The 9,732-nt window shown below is 30.2% G+C and overlaps 1 long non-coding RNA gene across 1 annotated transcript; it reads left to right on the top strand.

The window, feature by feature from the left end:
* Window positions 1-5,141: 5,141 nt before the first annotated feature.
* Window positions 5,142-7,432, top strand: LOC112671661 (uncharacterized). The gene is made up of 2 exons (XR_007407827.1): window positions 5,142-5,207; window positions 7,088-7,432. It is a non-coding gene; the product is annotated as an uncharacterized LOC112671661 (long non-coding RNA).
* The last annotated feature ends 2,300 nt before the right edge of the window (window positions 7,433-9,732 follow it).

The raw sequence follows: 9,732 nt of genomic DNA, 5'->3' as shown, positions 1-9,732 counted from the left end.
AAAATATATGGATTGACATTCTTATCACTAAAGACACTGCATTCCAGTGGAAATACTGAGTTCTCTAGCATTGTTTCTGAAACTTTTTGAGTACTTACAAAAATACCATATACCTTATGCAATATATCTTATGCAAGATATTAACATTTTTTTAGAAATTTGATAGACTTGAATTAAAACTAGCTATGCTAATACTAGATAACCATCCTATTCTTTACAGAGGATGCATACAAAATGCAAATTGACGTCACAGTTTGTATCGTGTCCTGTATCATGTGAAAATATTAAATTTATCATGCACTGAAATTAGAATAGTAAAACATTATCCACTTCATTACTGAAGATTGTAGGGTTTGAATATTGAGCCATCTTCTAAACATTTCGGCCTTTTGTACAATATATAAATGGAATTTTTTTTTTAATTTGTTCATGAAAGACACAGAGAGAGAGGCAGAGACACAGGCAAAGGGAGAAGCAGGCTCCATGCAGGGAGCCTGATGTGGGACTTGATCCAGGGCCTCCAGGATCATGCCCTGGGCCAAAGGCAGGCGCTAAACCACTGAGCTACCCAAGGATCCCCTATAACTGGAAATTGACAGCTATTGGTTCATGCCATATTTATAATCCTACTAAGTAACAATTTTTAAGTGACATTTATAATTCTAAACCAAATCAAAATTGTTGACCTAATTGATTGACCTGATATTTCCCTGTATTTTTAGTTAAAAGACATTGTCTGAATGCAGAGTTGAGGACAGTACTCTTAATCAGGGGTATTTGAAAAAAAAGGGTGGTAACTAGAAAGAATGAAAGAATAATGTATTGCTTTGACCATTCCCCCCCTCCCCCACTTGATTTCTGTATTGGGATTACAGTGGATTATCCCCAATCAAATCCTATTTTTCAGGTCCTTGTAGACATCCTTGATATTACACTAACAGGAGAACAAATTTCTGAGATCATATCTAAAATGCAAGCATTTGCCTATAAAATTTATGATGACACAAGAAATATGGGGAAAAACACACATCATTAAAATAATGCTATGGCATTAAATATATCTTAAATTCCCTATTTATCATGTTTTTATGCATTTTAAGAAGGACTGTTGGATGTTTCATAAAAGTATTTGCTTTCAATTATAAATTAAATTCCAAGACACTAGTTTAAACATGCTTTGACTAATTTCACATTTTAAAATATCATTAAACTTCATAAAATTAAAGCTACAGATCTTTTCATTTTTTCCAGAAAAGCTCCAAGAACTATATGTAAAATAACAAATTTCCTTAGAAAATAAGAAATTATCTTATTTGAAAATATATGTTCAAGTCTTTAATGGACGCTCTAGCAAAAACCTTACACTACAGCTCCATTTAGTCTTCAAGCAACATGGATCTAACACATGTCAAAATATTTGACTAAATAGGCCTATTTTTATTCTCTTAAAATGAAACATTGATATTAGCGAATAAGACATTTTACTATAGGGAAGAACTACATTCTTCAAGCAAGGCCCTCCCAATGAAAAAATAAAGCTTTAGTCAACTATAGATAAAATTTTTAACATTAATTGGATACCATATGGAATCTGTAATACTTTTATCCAATGATTAATAATTTAGCATTTTAGCAAAATTCTGCATTTTTCCTTCAAAGTTCACTACAATGTTTAGCCAGGATACTTTGGGTTTCAGGTTTATACAGCACCTGAACTATTTATATATGTGTGAAGAAAGAAGATAGGAGACCTTTTCTTCCTAGATACCAAACTTTGTCATTTCGATTCATATTTTTACCTGTATCTTTCAGTGGATTTTGAAATGCAGTTTCAGAAAAAAAAAAAAATACTTACCTAAAAAGTTTAGGTTGCTACTATCTAGAGAAAGTAGATACAAATATTATATATACTATCTAAAATGATCTCTGCTTAATTTCATGGTTTCCATAGAAACCACTTCAAATATTTATAAGCCACAATGACTCTAACCATTGGTCTTTATAAAGGCTTTTATAAGCTGACTGGTGATTTTCACACCCCCTAAAGTGGGATAGTGAAACAAATTACTCTGGATACACATATTTAGGGATAAACCACACAATATATTTTAAGAATAAGCCTATTTCTATAAATACAAAGAGACATAGAAGGAAGGAAATAAATTCCTAAAATAATACTGGTTTTATTTTACTCAGAAATATGGAGCATAGCTCATTTGTCTGTATCTTTATAACAAATTATCCAGAATTATATGATTGCAATATATTATTGCATATTAAGCAGTTCCTAGCTTTTAATTTTCTCACTGGCCTTGATCTGTATGGTGCTAAGTGAGGATTCTGTGTTGTTATTAATTGCATGTTTCTCACTTCATCAAATGTGTTTTTAAATCTTGTAGAATGTTCAAGACTTTCAAAGACCAAGAGTACCTGAGAGATCAATTCCCTTTGTTTTCATATTCTAAAATAATACCTCCTGACAGCCTTTCTTTTAAAAAACCAGATAACTTGGAAAACAGATAAATTAGGATGTGATTATTCACATCACAAAAGAATTCACAGATGGCTTCCTGTAAATCGGGAGCTCCCTATTTAAGTGTTTGTTTACAGATCATTAGCTACTTGACAAAGAGGCTATGGGGGCAGAAAAACTTAAAGCTCAAGTGCAGGGAGACACTGCCAATTGGAGATCAATCAAAAACGAGGAAAATAAAGCATCCATGGAACCAGCATGTGAAAAGAAAGTATGATTCCCTTCATATGCATGTATATATACTCCATGCACGTATACACTTCCTATATACGCGCGCACACACACACACACACACAGAGTATATGCGTTTATGTCCACATTAGAAATGTGTGTACACATTTACACACAAATGTACACCCATAAACATATCTAAAGAAGCGGCTTTAACATAAAGTAAGATCACCCACAGGCCAGCTGTATGTTCTTAGTTTATTTCGGAGATTCTTTTTAATGATTCAAAGATTTTTTTAATGTATGTTGTTTTAAAGTATCTCCACTGATAGAATATATGAAATTCCTTTCAGGTTTTGTAGTGGAGTAACTGTCACACACCTAATTGTCTTGAACAAAGTAATCCTATTCTTTTTATCACATCAAACCTACTAAGTTCTTATACATGTGAAAGACATTTGGCTAAACACTACAGAAAAAGCAAGGCAATAGTGATCATAGAGAAAAAATATAAATTTAAGTGTTTTTAAATACTATGGTCATTAATTTGTTTATAGAACTCCTATTTAAAATTACCGTATTACAAAGGATTATTTGCAAAAATAATATCTTTGTTTTGATTTTGAAGACCACCAGTGGCTCCCAAACCATAAAGAGATGTCCTTATCATTCAGGGTAATAAATGTAAAATGACTTTTGGAAAGCTCTGTCTTCAATCCAAGTTAACTTCCTTACTAAATTTTGAAAAAAAAAAAAAAAAGAAAACTACATAATGGAGGAAGAGTAATAAAGATGACAATATCAAATTCATACCATCCTCTTGGTTTATTGTCAAGGCAGGTGATATCTTTCAATCATTAACTGTTAATGACAATCTCTTCAGGATTATTATATAAAAATTACAATTTTATTGAAATATTATGGCAAATAAATTTCAAACTTTAAGTTCTCTGACAAAGGAAAAACAAATCTTAAAATATGAGAATATCTTTGCAGTGATTGAGACCTGGCTTAACCATTCTCAATCTCCAGAAGCACATATTGATGGCTTCCTGCATGCCTAATTTGGGGCTACACATTTGGGCCATAAAACATATACAGATTGTGCTTTCCAGGTTTTTACCCATATTAGCTCATATTTTACCCTATACAATAATTATCTATTCCTTACATGGTATCCTAATAACAAACCAAGAAACCTTGTTAGATATTCAAAATAGGTTCAAAAACTTCAGTGCTTTATTTTTATAACAAACTTTGATCTGAGCTTACAAGTTTAATTTAGGGCTCCTTAACCAGTCAAGATAAAGTAGAATAAAGTTAATATTTAACGCATCATGCATTTAAATGTTTTAGATCAATTTTCCACCCACATTTTAGAAATAAATTTAAATTGCTGAAGTATCTAATTTAAAAGAAAAAAATCACAAACAGCATGGAAGAGAATTACCCCCATCTTTCAAGTAAACAGATTTTTAAAAATTGCTTTGAAGTCTAAGTTGTGATACTTCACTTGGATTTGAATAGGAGGGGTTAAAGAATAAAGCAAAGTTGTGCAGAAAAAGTGTAAAAGGGAGAAAAGAAAAACAAGTGTCTTATTACAGCTAAATCATTTCAGAAAAAAAAGAGAGATGGATTTGGCAGTAACCACTAAGTCAAAGTATAATACCCCAGAAAGACAATATAAGACAAACACATGTATTAAAGGTTGCATACTTCAAAGCCAGAAAACAATTCAGAACATTTTAAATCTTTCTTACTACTCTTTTGGAGTAGTTTCCTTTATTTCAACTTCCATCTCAAGATTCCATCACAACCTGAACATTCCATACAAGTAACACTGTGTGTCACTAAATTCAAAATAAGCATTATCTATTTAATGACTAAGAAATTGCAAACTGCAAACTCTATAAATCATATAAATATTCAAAATTTGGACTTTTGAATGAAATTCTATTTTTAGACATTAGTTTCATAATAATAAAATAAGTCAATATGTTTTAGGCACATAAATCAACTGTTCATAGCTCTAAATACATTTGTTTTCTCATCCTAATGCCTGATAAATACATGTAGATTATAGGTAATCTTGAATATTTGGGAAATACTTAAATTAGGACACCATGGGATAAAAAAAATTTGATCAATGCTCTGATGGCCACACAAGGATTTACTTTTTCAAGACATGAGTAACTAGTCTGGTTAGATTGCACGTGAGATAAAAATAAACGATTTAGTGCTCATTAAAATATATATATATATACATATAAAAATATATACATACACATATATATACTTACATATATATTATTTATATATATATAATATATATATATCAGGGACACAGACTATTTTGGTTTGTTTTGGTTTTACTGTTTGTTTTAGTATGAATTTGCAATGATTGCTTTATACAATACACCATTCTAGAATGTTTACAATTAATTCTGAATGTCCTGAGTTCTCCTCAGAGCTTTATTCCTGGGAATCTGCTGAATTTCATGAAGTAGGTACATTTTCCCAAGGGGAGAGAAAAATTCGTAGGACCTACAATCTCTTATCTCCATGCTCTGCTGCCAGAGCCTGTAAAGTCTTGGTATTCTGAGTGGCAGCTCATAACTGCTTACAGTAATTTTGGTAAAGAAATTACTTATTCTTTGGCATATTGGCAAAAAATATTTGAGAAAGAACAGCTCTAAAAATATAAAAAAATTTATTTAATTATTTAACTTCATGATAAAAAAATGAGTCTCAAATACACAGTACCCTCTAACTGTATTTAAAATTGGTATTTTGAAAAGATAAATTTACTATCTATACCACAAAACCATTTCAAATAGTTTTTAATTATGTATGTATAAGTTTGAAATAGGATCCATTGAAAGACATAAAAATAAAATATTTTCAAATAAATTTCAAAACTTAAAAATAAACATGACATTATAAAGTAAAAGTGTTTCTCTGAAAAACTTGCAAACAGCCTTGTTTGAACTACTTCTTTATTAAATTGTACAAAAATAGATCTTGTTATTAAGTATACTTCTTTCTGTGTTTCTAGCTGAGGATCAACTTTAGAAAGTAATTATTTATCCTTTATTAACAGAGGAAAGTATGCATCATAAAGGTGGGAGTCTTGTTCTGGTACATCAGAACTGTTAAGTTTTGTACATTCTTTTAAAGTAATACAGGCTATGCTAAAAGGTTATTAAAATTTGTGTGTCTCAGAATCATTGACACAAGCAGTGAGAAACTGAGAGACAATTCAGTGACAACTGAAATCAGCAATTATGATAAATTTTTTAGAGAATACTTTACATTTCTATCTGAAATTTGGTACAAGCAAAGGGAAGAAAAATACAATTTACATAAGAAAAAAATGGTAGCTTTCTTCTTTTGTTAATCAACACATCAAACCTCAGGTGAATATTGATATTTTTTTGAAATAAATTTAAAAAGTAGAGGATTACTCAAGCTGATTAAAGAAATTTGGATTTAGGAGAACTTTCAGAGGGATGTTACTCCTGATTTAAAGATAAAATCCATCAGATGAAAAATGATTGCAATAAATATCTGTTAAGTTAAACTAATAAATCACTAGCTTTTAACCCTGCTGATGATATACTTATTTTAAGAAGTAAAAGAAATATTTGATCAGCTAAGGAATTTATATAACATCATCAGGATTTAATTATTTCCTAGTAATATTACCTGTTTTTATTCCAATATATCCAATAATTTAATGAAAATACCTTCCTTCATGGATACTTTGAATATTGAACTTTGAATACCCCTTAGGAAAACATCTACTACACAGTTTAAGTGACTACTCAGTATCTGAGAAAACTTGCACTAATGAACATCAGGGACACGTTGATGTCATCTGTTTCAATATTTAAACAGATGTTAGCAAAATAATTTTAGATTTAAAATAAGGGCTAGAGTGGAAAGCTTTAGATAATTTAAATGCTTCAAAATTACTGCAATTCCATGTGTAAACTTAAAATGTCTTATTTTGTACATCTTTTTAGAAAATGAGAAAGTAGGAGAGAGAGAGATGGTTGGTGGGCCAAGTCAGGATCAAACAGAAGAATCCACAATATTCAATGCAACTGAGCTTGGTTATAATACATCGTGTCTTTTTTCTTCTGTGTACAGCTATGCAGAAAGTGGTAACTACAACAAGCCCTGGAACATTATCTATCAACAGGAGGCAGAATCATTCCAATTGAAGCAGAATTAAAAGATGAGCTTTTGAAGTGTGATTGACAGATAGTTGGATTAGATAGGTAGATAGATATGAAAATACATTTAGAGTTCTCTAATATATCAAACAACTCTGTTCTTCTATTTAATTTCCTCTATTTTCTTTCTCTTTCCATAAAACAGTTCCCTCCTCCATCATAACCTCTTTCCAAGAGTTTTGGCAATAAGGTAAAGAGAAAAATTGGACCAAGCCTGGAGAAAGGTGTCTGAAACAATGGACTACTGTATAATACTCAAAATCAAAGGAAGAGGTTTTTGTAAGAGGACTCAATGAGATTTGAGCCATGACTAAGGCTACATCTATCATGAATAATTGGCTCACAGAATTTTCACTTTTTAACTGGTTATCTTAGTGCTCTCCACTAAATTTATTTGTTTCATCATGCATCTCAATCCTGGAGAATAACATTACTGTACCTAGATTATAAATGTTTTATGGAAATAAATCTTTTCAAAATACTCAGAAAATTAAGTTTCAGAAACTATTCTTTTTTTAAAATTCCGACTCTCAAATTATATGGGGGAAAAATTTGAAATCTACTATGTACTGATAATTAATACTTTACATTTAGTGTATCCATCCTTTTTTACATTGACTTTTCTCACAGACCTGCTAAGGCCTTAGGAAAACAAATACTACTGTCACAGAATGGTCCCTTGACTGACCTATAAAAATTTATCCTATAGTATCAATTCTTTTCCATCAAAATAATCACCATAACTTGAAAGTAAATACTGCCTTGGGGAGATATCTTCAGAGACATGCTTACAACAAATATCCTTAAACACTACATTCTAATGTTTAAGAAAGAGCAATAACATGGAAGGCAAAATATTAGCAAGTTATAACATTTCTGTTTCTTCATCTTTAAAGAAATGAACCAATTAGGACTAAAAGTCAACAGGCAAATTATGATGCCAAGAGATTCTGCTAAGAAGTTTATGAGACTCAAAATCTCTCAGCTTTACTTTGTTAAATACACAAACATGGGATTACTATGAAGGAAAAATATGTGCTATGAGAAATTAAGGTTGGCCATACAAAATGGTGAAATATTTACACAAATCATAGCCTCATTTTGTGTGTGTTTTTACTGTAAGATGATGTTAATTCTTTTGCCAATATTTCCTCTTAAACATTTAGAATTAAGAAACACTTGGGTTAGCTGGTGAATAGTTTTCTACGTAAAGCCACAAAAATGATTAGAAATGAGTATGAAGTTTACATCCAAAAATTTGTACCACCTATAATGTGAAACTAAATTACTTTTCCTTTATGTACCAAAATGGAAGATTATAGACATGAACATATGAACATGCTACTATCTGTTGATTTTGAAAAAGTGAACATATAATATAATTTAGATAAAATAATTTTAATTAAAATATGTTTTGGATTATATTTTTATATACATATATTTAAATCATAGTACTTTAAGATGATTATCAGGCATTCTCCTTAGAGTAGAGGTGAATAAACATTACAGAATATTTATATTATGTTATAGATATTCTTTTCCCTGGCTTCTCTCTCCTTCCAAGGAAGCATCCTTGCATTTACAAATTATGTAAGTAATGTTTCACATTAAAAATATACTTTTCTATTAGAAATATGTTTTAGGGATAAACTTCTAAAAATAGATAATATGTAGATCAATAAAATGCTAAAGTTAAATCACATTTATAATGTACACATAATTAATGAATTATAGAATCAAAATTTAGTATATGCTTAAATAGCTTAACCCTTTTATGTAACCTAGTATAACTGCATTATATCCTTGCAGGCTTCATTGTTTCACAGATTTAGAGACACCATGAATTAAATTATTCCTTGAAATGGAACTATCTAGGGATCTTGACATCCTCAGTTAGCCAAAAGATTTTAGTCATAATCACCAACATACACATCATAAATAGAAAACAATTTATATATATAAAGATATAGAGAGAGCAAGAGCAATGTTCCCTGTATTTCAATAACAGCTATATTTAGTATTCATTTCAGAAATTTTTGAATCAAAAATCATACATAGCATTTTGTCATTGTAAAAGTATTTAATAAACTGTTCAAACATATGAATAATTTTATGCAGCATTTTCCTTGATAAAAGAAATCCGTGCTTTTCTTTGGTGTCATTAAAACTCATCATAATTTAATCTTATCTTCAAAGTCTAACTGTATATTACAGCAGTGTTGAACTTGCACTTCTCATGCTTGATGAATCACCACTTATATAACACTTTTCATCTTCAAAGCTCTTTATAAAAATTAATTAATGGCAGCCAATTACATTTCCAGGGAAGAAAAAGATATACTTAAATAGTACCTCTTCGAAGAATAGCCAGTATATTTACATAACAAGTGAAATACCATTTAAACCAAGCACCAGGACTCTGGAAGTCATCCACCTTTGGTACACCATAAAATAGAATTATTTAATTATTATAGCTTAACAGAACATAGGAGATCATCTACTTCAAACCTTCCTCATATTTTCCGGATGAAGAAAATGAGGGCCTAAAAGATAAAGTGACTGATTCAAGATAACACAATGACTAACGACAAAGCAAAACTGATTTACTACTAATAAATTATTGCTAACATTTATTAAATTCTGAATTATCATGTGTAACCCTCCAAACACCTCATGTTAATCATCCCAGTTATTATCCCCTATTATTTTTAAAGTACGAAGAGAAGAACTGGAATATTGAAGTTATTTTCTTTAACACAAATGAATTAATAAGAAAGCTTTTAGCCATTT

Source organism: Canis lupus, chromosome 32 (genome assembly GCF_003254725.2).
Source record: "Canis lupus dingo isolate Sandy chromosome 32, ASM325472v2, whole genome shotgun sequence".
Taxonomy (NCBI): domain Eukaryota; kingdom Metazoa; phylum Chordata; class Mammalia; order Carnivora; family Canidae; genus Canis; species Canis lupus.
Note: the sequence above shows the minus strand (reverse complement) of the source record. Positions and strands in the feature narration are given on the sequence as shown.